Source organism: Aegilops tauschii, chromosome 3 (assembly GCF_002575655.3).
Source record: "Aegilops tauschii subsp. strangulata cultivar AL8/78 chromosome 3, Aet v6.0, whole genome shotgun sequence".
Taxonomy (NCBI): domain Eukaryota; kingdom Viridiplantae; phylum Streptophyta; class Magnoliopsida; order Poales; family Poaceae; genus Aegilops; species Aegilops tauschii.
In genome coordinates, this window is record NC_053037.3 from 600,875,475 (window position 1) to 600,887,855 (window position 12,381).

The window sequence follows — 12,381 nt, forward strand, 5'->3', positions numbered from 1 at the left end:
GATGGCTTTTCAGCCATCATCAACAGTCCAAAGTTCATAACTTAGTGTGCAAATTTTATTAAACGTTGACTCATGGTGGGACCTACTACGAGGCGTTCGTGACCTTGGACTCGGCTATCGATAGATTATACACTCTGCAGAGGTAGCACACTGTACCCACACCACGGAAACCATGGCCTCGCACTCCCATTCGGGTGGACCAATGGCATTCCGACAAAACCCTTCCATTGCCATGACACTCTCCCGGCCACTCCGACCCAATCCCCAACGGGCTAGTCCTGGGTGGCCCCGTGTCTACCAAAGACACAACGACCACCGTCGTGACCATAACGATCCCACTCGGGGACCCGGTACCATAATCTCAACAACGGGCACACAAGGTTATGCCTGCTTACCGGGCCAGCGTAAGCATGCCATAACCTTCCCTAGTTGGAGGCACCGACCAGAGGCAATGTCAATGGACCGAATCAAGGCCTTCCCACAAAGGCAAATGTGGTTGCACTGGGAAAAACTCAATTCAGCGGCACCATGACCCAGTCAATGATATATTCAAGTTGAGTTATATTCAGGTTCAACTTAAAACGAAAATGACCGGTGTCATAGCATGCCATGAAATGCAAAACTACACATGCATCACATATTAACGAAAATGACTAATGTCAACCATATTCACACTAAGCATAAACATCAACAACTTATATTACTTTCCTGGTCAGGGTAACTCACACTTTAACCGAAATATTTTGCAGCAAGTTTTATTATTTTCTCATGCAAGAAAGTAACTTCGATTAATTTCTCATATCCATAGCAAAGATTATACCACAAACAAATCCTATTTTCTTTACCCACCAAGTTAGGTTCAAACATTTTGTAAGTCAAGTAAAATGGCTAAACAAGTACCTAACATAATATTTTCTAGCAAATTTTACTATTTTATTTATGCAAGAAAATAACTTCAAGTAATTACTAACATGCATAAAAAATTATTTTTATCATCACCACAAATAGATCTTAGCTTTTCTTTACGAACTAAGCTAGTTTCAACATTCTGTAAATCAAGCATAATAACTAACAAACACTTAACAGAATATAAATAACATAATAGTTATTTAAATGCATGGATTAATCATTTCATTCAAGTAAGAAAATCATAAATATTGAAATGACACCATGAAAATGTTGCTGTGGCTTGCCTTAGTGCAGATGAGGTTCTCAAGCCTTCTGGTGATCCTCAAGACAAGCCTCACCCTCTGAAAATAATTTTAAGCACAAAAATAAAATATCAAGAACACTTCTGAAAATCACCAGAAATACTAAACAACTCAGAAAAATCTCATCTTTGGTGAGCTGCTAGATTTCTTTGCAAAGAACAAAATGCAAAAAGAATCAATTCATTTGGACTTATGGTTGAAGAGTTATCGTTGTTTGAAGCTTTCTGTAAATTCAAATGAATTTGAATAAAAATAAACAAACTGGGGGGGGGGGGTGACGTCGAAGGCATAAAGCCCAGGGGCGCCACCACTCGTACCGCTTCGCGCGCGTACAGAGTGGCTGACTAGCGGGCCCCGCTAGCCAGGTGAGGAGGAGGGGGAGAAGGAAACAGAGGGAGTCGCGGCTTCGCCGGAGCTCTCGCGGCGACGAGGGCTCCTTGGCCAAAACGAGAGGGAGGGATGGAGAGAGGGGACGGAGGCGCACCTGATCGTACCCGTAGCGTAGCTAGGGGTGGTCGGACGGCGTCGGAATCGACCTCGCAAGCGGAGGCAGAACGCGGTGGTCGCCGGGGATGAGGAAGACGGCGAGCAGAGGCAACTCTAGGGGCTCCAGGGGACGGGATGGCTTCACCGGAGAGAGGCGGAGGCCCTGGAAGGGTCGCCCTGGCCAGGGAGGGGCTGGAGCTACCGCGACGACCAGAGGGGATCGCTGGCGAGCTCGAGCTCGAGGACGGCGGCCCGCGGCCTGCCCGGCCGGGCTACGGTTTCCTACGCGCTTGTGGGGTGTGTGGGAGTGGTGGATGGTGCTCGAGGAGGCTGGGGGCGGCTCCATTTATAGGCGAGCAGAGAGGGGGGTTCGGGCTCCGCCGGTGGACACCTATCCACGGCGCCCGGCGACGAGCGGCGTTAGTGAGAGGGGGAGAAGGCGACGCAGCTCACGCGGCGACTGTTGGCGAACGGGGACGAGCACAGGAGCGAGGAGAAGGCGACGAGCACAGTGCACACCGCACTGTTGGGTTGGCCGGACCGTGCCCGTGCTCGCTGCGGTGAGCTCCGGCATCGGCGAGCGCCAGGGGGAAGTTAATGGCGTTGAGACGAGGATGGTGGCGAAGTTTGGCACGCTCGGGCAGACGGGGGAAGCGAGCACGCGCGAACAAAGCGCTCAGCGGCACTCAGAGTGCGTCGACACGCAAGCATGGCATGGTGGACACCCGTGGTCACCGCGCGAACTCTTCCCTCAGACCAGCCTACGTCCAAAAATCATGTCTGGCATGTTGTTCGTGGTGGTTTTGAAGTTTACCACGCTTTGGTTTGGATCCAGGTGCAGTAGAGGAGTTTTTACATGCCAAGTAAGTTTCTGGTCAGTAACTTTGAGAGGTTACTGAGGTCAAATGGCTGGGAGTTGGGGGCTGTGCTTTGGAGGTTATCCATGATCTACTAAGGTGAAAATGCACAAGAAAATCCAGGCACAATGGAGCAAGTAAAATGGTAGTTGCTGTAGAAACCACCATTTCTGTCCAGAACAGAAAATATTTTCTATAGCAAAAATATTCCAAAAAGTGATGAAATAGTTTTGCTCAGGAAGGTGCCCTAGGTTTCAAAGAATATTTGTGAATTATCTCAGATTTTTCTGGGCCATAAAAATTGGGGTTGCTTTGGAGCATATTGAACTAGCTAGGGTTTTTGAGAGAAAAATCAATATTTTTCATTTAAGAAAAATATTCCAAATTGGGGTGGGTCAGAAGGGGAATGATGATTAGGGAGGGAAATGAAGCACTTGGGTGAAAGCCAAGGGTACCCAAGTGTTTAAGTCCATATGAAAAGATTAAAAAACTCCAAATTTCAAATTGACTCCAAATGAAAATCAAGCAAATGAGAGAGGGCAAAAACCAGGCTGTCACATATTTCATAGCAGGAACTGCGAAAAGCTGTGAGGGAAGTCCACAGCTCGCCTCCACAACCAGAGGACCCTGACCGGGCCCTTGACCCCGGACTTGAAGAAGACCCGGACATATTTGTGGAGCTTATTGACAGGACATTCTATCAATTGAGCTGTGACGATGCCATGGTGGCCATCATAGCCGATTATCCTGAAATACTTCCTGCATCGCATGTAAGTAAAACCGGAGTCCCCATCTTCCGAGAGGGATCCCTTTTTTTGCACTTCACCTACCGCACACATATGGTGTCTTACAGGGAAGGCCCTCGGGACGCCATGCCGAACCCGCAGTGACTCACCAACAAGGGGCACCGAAGCCGGGTAGGCTTAAAAGGAAGGTGGTGAGGACTGAGACGCCGTCGCAGAGGTATGAAAAGGAACCCCGCTCCGTGGTTGTCGTCTTTTAAAATATAATAACGCCCATGTTTCCTAGTAGGAAAAACGCTCGCCGGATTATATCCAGAGAGGTTGCCGGCCACGCCTCCACCAGTCGGGCTCCATAGCCGGACTTAGAAGCGGACGCTAACATGGGGCCAGCACCGGATGTTCCTCCTACAGAGGATGCAGATAGGCTATCTGCTACGAATTCCGAAGTGGAGAGCGCCATGAATCACAGGCGTCGTCGGGCCGTACTCCGCGACGCTTGTTTCTCCCAAGAGGCGTTCGATGCCTTCAACTCAGGAGACGCGTACATCCGAGCTGCTCAAAATGGTCTTGCCAGAGCCACGGACTAGTATGTAAAGGATATACGGGTAAGAAAATCTAATAATTATGTATATCAGTAGCCCCTGAGACTTGAAACAGTTGGCACAACTGATTTAAGGATCATTGTTTTGCATAGGTTCTTACAGAGAAGAATACCCAGTTGTCTCAAGAGCTGGAGGAGGGAAAAGCCTAGCTTCAGGCTGCAGTTGCCGCAGTAAAGGAGTCTGAGAAGGCCCCATCTGGTAACACTTGTTTCTATGACATGTACCAGGTAGTATGTGGCATGCATGCAAATCTAATAATAGATTTTGCAGATGATCCTGAAATGAATCCGGAGGTCGTGCAAGGGGATGAGCAACATGCTCAACGACAGTTAAAGGCTGGCGAGCGCGTGATTAAGAAGGTTAGGCAGGAGAAAAACGATCTCCAAGATGCCAATATCGGGCTGAGTGTTGAACTGAAAGATGTTCGGGCCCAGCTCGCTGACTCCGTAAAGGAGAATAAAAGGCTTCGACGCGGCATTTTTAGTAAGTGCTTGAGTTCGGCGAAGAAACCGACTAACATAGTTATATCTGTAGGTATGCTGACAGGTCGTCCCACAGAAGAGATGCCCGGGTCTGCAGGTGATCTTCTGCCCGAGCTCTCACAACTGCACGAACAAGTTCGGCAGGTGATGCATGGCATTGCCCAGGCCTTGTGGGCGTCCGCCTCCCTACCAGGAGGCATGGGGGAGCTCGTAGAGATGCTCAAGGGAGCGCGGCGGCGCTTCCGATTATGGAAGATATCTGCCTGCCGACAAGGTGCGAGGGAAGCTTGGGCCATGGTGAAGACTCGATATACCAAGGCTGACCCGAACCATATGGCCGAAGTTGGGCCTGTGGGGTCTGATGGCAAAGAAATCCCCGTCAGGTTGGTGTACGACCAGGTGAAATTAGCCGCAAAGTATTCCCAACAGGACTGTAGGCTAGACAGCCTGTTGGATGGTATAGAAGAAGAATTTAGTCAGTCTAAGTGACTGTGTACTTCAATTGACATATATTGTCCCTAGCCGGATTGTAAATTATTTGTCATGGCGGACCTTTTCGCTTCGACCTCCAGACCCGACAGTCCGGAGTGTATCCGAATACCCGCTCAGTTATGTAAAAACCGGGGTATGCGTGGAAACCAGGCGTAGGGGTCATAAGTGCTTGAACAGACAAGTACCCAACTAGCTATGTTATATTACATGGATAGTAAGAAACATCTTCCAGGGAGAATAGTTCCGTTAAGGGTTCCTTTCCCAGGGTACGCATGCATTAATGTGCATGTCCGAACTGCGAAAGTAGATGCAGGATATAAACATCTGGGGGCGTGTATTATGATAAATAAAAGTCATCTTTTGTTCACCGACCGAATATTCCCTTAAGAACGCTAGCTTTTGGCTTCACCCAGTCTGAGGTACACATCCGGTTGACCCGGCAGTAACAATCGCAGAGGTGCTCCCCTTATGCCCTAGCCGAATTAGCGGGAACGTAGGGCATAAACACAAGAGCCACGCAACCCAGCTTGGCCAAAACTTAAGTCATATCGATGCATATAGTGGCGAAGAAAAGATACATGTGGAAAAGTAACACATGTGCGGAGGGCATAGAGCCCGAAACTTAGCTATATTAAGCTTCTGTATAAGAAGCCCCCAGGTATAATGAGCACGCCTAGCGCGTCAAGATTGTGTAGTCAAGACACATTTTAACCTTGTAAGGCTGTGAAGAAAAAAGGGAAGAAAGAAAGAAAGAAAAGACAGATAGCTAATATATAAAAAATTGACGGAGGTGAGGAGACGAACACATAGTCCGGAACTAGGCGTAGAACCTTCGGAGTCTGGCTGCGTTCCATGGGTTTGGCTCGAGTCAATTGTCCGATGCATCCCGTAGACGGTACGCTCCACCGGTCAGAACTTGGTCGATAACGATGGGACCTTCCCATTTGGGCTCGAGTCTATTCCTTTTCTTCTCTGGTAGGCGTAGAACTAGTTCGCCAACATTATAAGTTTTGGCCCGTACTTCTCTGCTTTGATACCGTCGAGCATGTTGCTGATAGAATGCGGAGCGGGCTTTTGCCACGTCACGCTCCTCCTCCAGGGCGTCCAAACTGTCCTGCCGATCAAGCTTAGCTTCTTCCTCTTCGTACATGTGCACTCGAGGTGAGTCATGAATGATGTCGCAGGGCAGTACTGCCTCTGCGCTGTACACCATAAAAAACGGTGTGTATCTGGTACTACGATTAGGCGTGGTCCGCAACCCCCATAGTACGGAGTCGAGCTCCTCTACCCAGTGTGTATCTGATTCCTTTAAGGATCGCACTAATCTGGGTTTAGTGCTGCTCATGATAAGACCATTTGCTCGTTCGACCTGACCGTTTGTTTGGGGGTGATAGACGGAGGCATAATCGAGCTTAATGCCCATGTTACTGCACCAAGTTTTTACCTCGTCGGCTGTAAAGTTTGAGCCGTTATCGGTGATGATGCTGTGGGGGACGCCGTAACGGTGTACAACCCCGGATATGAAGTCTATCACTGGTCCGGATTCGGCCATTTTAACTGGTTTGGCTTCTATCCATTTGGTGAATTTATCCACCATGACCAATAGGTATTTTTTCTTATGGCTTCCCCATTTAAGGGGTCCGACCATATCAAGCCCCCAGACCGCAAAAGGCCAAGTAATGGGGATTGTTTGGAGAGCGGTAGGAGGCATATGGCTTTGGTTTGCAAAAAGCTGGCAACCGACGCAACGTTGAACAAGGTCCTGTGCGTCTGCTCGGGCCGTCGGCCAGTAAAAACCTGTTCGGAAGGCCTTGCTTACAAGGGCCCGGGCTACGGCGTGATGGCCGCCAAGTCCAGCATGAATTTCTGCCAATAGTTGCCGTCCTTCCTCTTTGGAGATGCACCTTTGAAGTACTCCGGTAGCGCTTCTCTTATAAAGCTCTCCCTTGTGGACCTTGCAGACTTTAGACCGCCGCACAATGCAGCGTGCCTTGTTTGGGTCCTCGGGTAGTTCTTGCCTAGTTAGGTAAGCCAAGAAGGGTTCTGTCCACGGGGCGATGACGGCCATAATCACGTGGGCCGAAGGTGTTATCTCGGTGGCTGAGCCTCCGATTACGTCAGAGTGTTCGGGATCTGGCGTTGTGGCCGGGTCCGGACTATTATTGCCGGTCTCTCCTTCCCATACCACAGATGGCTTAAACAGCCTTTCCAAGAAGATATTAGGTGGGACGGGGTCGCGCTTAGCACCGATGCGGGCGAGGATATCCGCCGCCTGATTGTTTTCCCGGACCACATGGTGGAATTCAAGCCCCTCGAACCGAGCTGGCATCTTGAGGACGACGTTGCGGTAGGCCGCCATTTTCGGATCCTTGGCGTCGAAGTCTCCATTTATTTGAGATATTGCGAGGTTCGAATCCCCACGCACCTCTAGGCGTTGGATGCCCATGGAGACTGCCATCCGGAGACCATGTAACAGGGCCTCATATTCTGCTACGTTGTTGGAGTCTGTGTATAGTATTTGGAGTACGTATTGGACTGTATCTCCAGTGGGGGATGTCAGGACGACGCCGGCCCCCAGACCAGCCAGCATTTTAGAGCCGTCAAAGTGCATGATCCAATTGGAGTACACGCGGTACTCTTTAGGGAGTTCAGCTTCTGTCCATTCGGCGACGAAGTCCGCCAGTACTTGTGACTTAATGGCTCGCCGTGGTTTGTATATTATGTTGAACGGGAGGAGCTCAATGGCCCATTTGGCAATCCGGGCAGTGGCATCGCCGTTGTTTATTATGTCGTTGAGTGGTACTTCAGAGGCCACCGTAATTGAACACTCTTGAAAGTAGTGTCGTAGTTTCTGGGATGCCATGAAGACCGCGTATGCTATCTTTTGATAATGTGGGTACCATGATTTGGATGGAGTGAGGACAGTGGATACATAGTATACCGGCTTTTGAAGTGGGAACTTATGTCCCTCCGTCTCTCGTTCGACGACGAGCACTGCACTTACAACTTGGTGTGTTGCCGCTATATATAACAGCATTGGTTCGCCGACATTTGGCGCGGCCAAGATTGGGTTGGTGGCCAATACAGCTTTTATTTCTTCCAATCCGGCTGTGGCCGCATCCGTCCACTCGAAGTGTTCAGTGCGTCGAAGAAGGCGATAAAGAGGTAGTGCCTTTTTTCCTAATCGGGAGATAAAGCGGCTTAAGGCAGCCACACATCCAGTTAGTTTCTGGATTTGCTTGAGGTCTGTTGGGATAGTCAACTGTGACAGAGCTCTGATTTTAGCCGGATTTGCTTCAATTCCTCTATTGGAGACGATGAAGCCTAAGAGCTTTCCGGCGGGCACGCCGAAGACGCATTTTTCCGGATTGAGCTTGATGTCGTATGTTCGGAGATTGTCGAACGTGAGCCTCAAGTCGTCTATTAAGGATTCGACGTGTCTGGTTTTAATGACCACATCATCTACCTATGCCTCCACTGTTTTGCTGATCTATGCTTCCAAGCATGTCTGAATCATGCGTTGATACGTTGCACCGGCGTTTTTGAGTCCGAAAGGCATGGTATTAAAACAGAAGGGGCCGTATGGGGTGATAAATGCCGTTGCGGCTTGATCGGACTCCGCCATCTTAATTTGATGGTATTTGGAGTTTGCGTCGAGGAAACACAATGAGTCGTGTCTTGCGGTAGCGTCGATAATTTGATCGATGCGAGGGAGGGGGAAGGGATCCTTGGGGTAAGCCTTGTTAAGGTCCTTGAAATCGACACATAGGCGCCAGGATTTGTCCTTCTTTGGTACCATCACCAGGTTTGCTAGCCAGTCCGGATGTTTTATTCCTCGAATGAATCCGGCCTCAAGTAACTTGGCTAGCTCCTCTCCCATGGCTTGTCGCTTAGGCTCAGAGAAACGCTGGAGAGTTTGCTTGACTGGCTTGAACCCCTTTAGAATGTTGAGGCTATGCTCGGCCAGCCTGCGTGGGATTCCTGGCATGTCTGAAGGATGCCAGACGAAGATGTCCCAGTTCTCACGCAAGAACTCTCGTAGTGCGGCCTCTACTGTGGGGTTTAACTATGCCCCGATGGATGCTGTTTTTGTAGGGTCCGTTGGGTGGACTTGGAATTTGACTATTTCGTCCGCTGGCTTAAAAGAGGTGGACTTGGGTCTTTTGTCGAGTATCACATCATCCCTGTCCACTGTGGAGCGTAACACGGTTAGTTCTTCGGCTGCAAGGGCTTCGGATAACGCCTCGAGGGCTAGTGCGGCGGTTTTATTTTCGGCGTGGAGTGCTATGTCCGGATCACTAGCTAGAGTGATTCCATTAGGCCCGGGCATTTTGAGCTTCATGTACCCGTAATGGGGTATAGCTTGGAAGATCGTGAATGCCTCCCGCCCTAGAAGGGCGTGGTATCCGCTACTGAACGGGGCCACTTGGAATGTGATTTCTTCGGACCTATAATTCTCCGGCGGGCCGAATACCATATCTAGTGTGATTTTTCCTGCACATCGTGCCTCCCGACTAGGGATGATCCCTCTGAAGGTCGTGCTGCTTTGCTCAATGCGGCTCCTGTCTATTTCCATTTTTTAAAGAGTCTCCTCATAGATGAGGTTTAATCTGCTGCCACCGTCCATGAGCACTTTAGTAAGCCGAAAGCCGTCCACAATTGGACTAAGGACCAAGGCGGCTGGTGCTCACGCTATTCGGAATTTAGGTTCGTCACTGGCATTGAAGGTTATAGCCGTATTGCTCCATGGATTTATTGCTGCCATGTGGCAGACTTCGGCAAGGCTGCGGAGTGCTCGCTTACGCCTATTATTTGAGGCAAAGGTCTCAAAGACTGTTAATATTGTATTGTTATTGTCCATGGGATGGTGCTATGCGGTTTTGTTGATGAGGAGATCCTCACCGCTCTTGGCCACCTGCCGGAGTATCCAACATGCTCTAAGGCTATGAGTTGGCGTGGTATCCGGTGTACTGTGAATTTTGCATGGTCCGTTGAGCCATCCCTCCAATATAGTTCCACGCCCTACAGTGGGCTTTTGTTTCTTTGTAATTAGATCGGGTGACTTACGAGAGTACACCCTTTTAGTTCGGACAGGGGGTTTAGTGAGGGCCGGAGGATCCCAGAATTTTGTTTGGGTTTTCCAGGCACTTTCCATCGCACAATACTTCTGTACTATGACCGCCAAGTCAGCAAAGTGTGCTATGTCACGACGACTTATGGCGTTGAGGATTCCCTTGTCCGTGCAGTTTTTGCAAAAGAACGAAATTGCGTCTTCCTCGCGACAGTCCTTGACCTTGTTCATTACAAGGAGGAATCTGGCCCAATAGTGATGTACTGTCTCTTGGTGCTCTTGTCTAATGTGGGAAAGATCGTTAATATCTGGGTGGGTGGGTAGATTTAAGTCCGAACCCTCACCCGATCTGAGACCCAGGGGCGGGGGAGTTTCCGATCTTAGAAGTTCGGGCTCCGAGATGTTGCCCAATAGGTCTGGCCCGCTGTCTGATTCTAGGTTCAAAGCTTGGACCATGTCCTCCCGTAGACGGGTATCCGGCTCAGAGAGCTCGGGAATCCGGACATAGTTTGTCCTCAAGATAGAGGAAGAATCGCTGCGTTGCTCCTCCACCACCGCTATCTGATGGGTGACCGGCGGAGAGTTAATCTCCCTTTGGTCGGGTTTAAGCCCGATCTGATCATAGTCCGTAGCGACTCCCAAGGCGGCGATGCGACCAAGAGCTCGTTCAAGGAAGAGAGCTCCCTTGGATCCATCTGCTCGGCGAATTCTGAGCCGACGCGGAGACTGTTTTCGATGACCCGAGAAGTCATCGTCGGCGCAACGGCCAAGCTGGCGGTCATGACGAAGCCGCCTAGTCGGATTGTTTGGCCTACAGCCAGGGCTCCCCCAGAGGTGATGCTGTCCTTGACGACAAGGCGAGCCATCCGGCCTTATCGTGACGGCACAGTGGAACTCTCAATGAAAGCACCAATGTCGGTGTCAAAACCGGCGGATCTCGGGTAGGGGGTCCCGAACTGTGCGTCTAAGGCAGATGGTAACAGGAGGCGGGGGACACAATGTTTACCCAGGTTCGGGCCCTCTCAATGGAGGTAATACCCTACTTCCTGCTTGATTGATCTTGATGATATGAGTATTACAAGAGTTGATCTACCACGAGATCGTAGAGGCTAAACCCTAGAAGCTAGCCTATGATTATGATTGTTGTTGTCCTACGGACTAAACCCTCCGGTTTATATAGACACCGGAGGGGGCTAGGGTTACACATAGTCGGTTACAAGGGAGGAGATCTACATATCCGTATTGCCAAGCTTGCCTTCCATGCAAAGGAGAGTCCCATCCGGACACGGGACGAAGTCTTGAGTCTTGTATCTTCATAGTCCAACAGTCCGGCTAAAGTATATAGTCCGGCTGTCTGAGGACCACCTAATCCAGGACTCCCTCAGCCTTCCCCCAGGTCTAGTGGTGGGGGTGGCTTATATAGAGTGCGCCACCCTTCACCTCCTATGTTACAAAGTAGGGCGTTGATGTCATAATGCCAGCCTGCTACTAAGATGATGCCTCGAGTGCCTTGTCGACTGTTGGTCTTCGCATATTCGAGTGAATCATACGACCGAGTTGTTGACTGTCAACCGAGTGGACGGTGCGTCGATATGTCCGAGTGGATAGTATGTATGTATGAGATTTATCTGGAACTACCTCATATGTGGACCCCACGAGTTATGATATTTCGACCCTTCATGGGCCTACCTTTTATGCGTGTCCCCAACACTCTCCCTGCCCTCCTCCTTGAAGGAAATATGCCCTAGAGGCAATAATAAAGTTGTTATTTACATTTCCTTATATCATGATAAATGTTTATTATTCATGCTAGAATTGTATTAACCGGAAACTTAGTACATGTGAATACATAGACAAACAGAGCGTCACTAGTATGCCTCTACTTGACTAGCTCGTTGAATCAAAGATGGTTAAGTTTCCTAGCCATAGACACTACAAAAAAATACACTTCCGTGATGATACGTGTTTGTCACAGTAGGTCACGTTTTCTGTCATGCATGTACATCCATGACAAATTTATGACAGAATCAAGATAGTCATACCTGTGCTGTCATAGAAGTGTTCCATGACAGTACCAAAATTATCATCACGGAAGTGTCCACTTCCACGACGATAAATCGCGCGTCACAGAAGTGCTTTCGTCAAGGGTGACCGACACGTGGCATCCACCGTAACGGAACGCCGTTAAGCTATCGGGTCCGGTTTTGGATTCGATAACCCGTTAACAGCCCCGGGCAATGGGGATTTCCCATGTTTAAAATCGTCATTGGCTGGAGGAAACACGTGTCGGCTCACCGTTGGGACAGTGTCATCCACTCATTGGACCCAAAGCGCCTATGATACGTCGACACGTGGCACGACCCAACAGAGGCCCATTCATGTGAAAAGGCCGGCCCGTTTTACTTGGTCAAAAGCTGGCGGGCCAGCCCACGGCAAG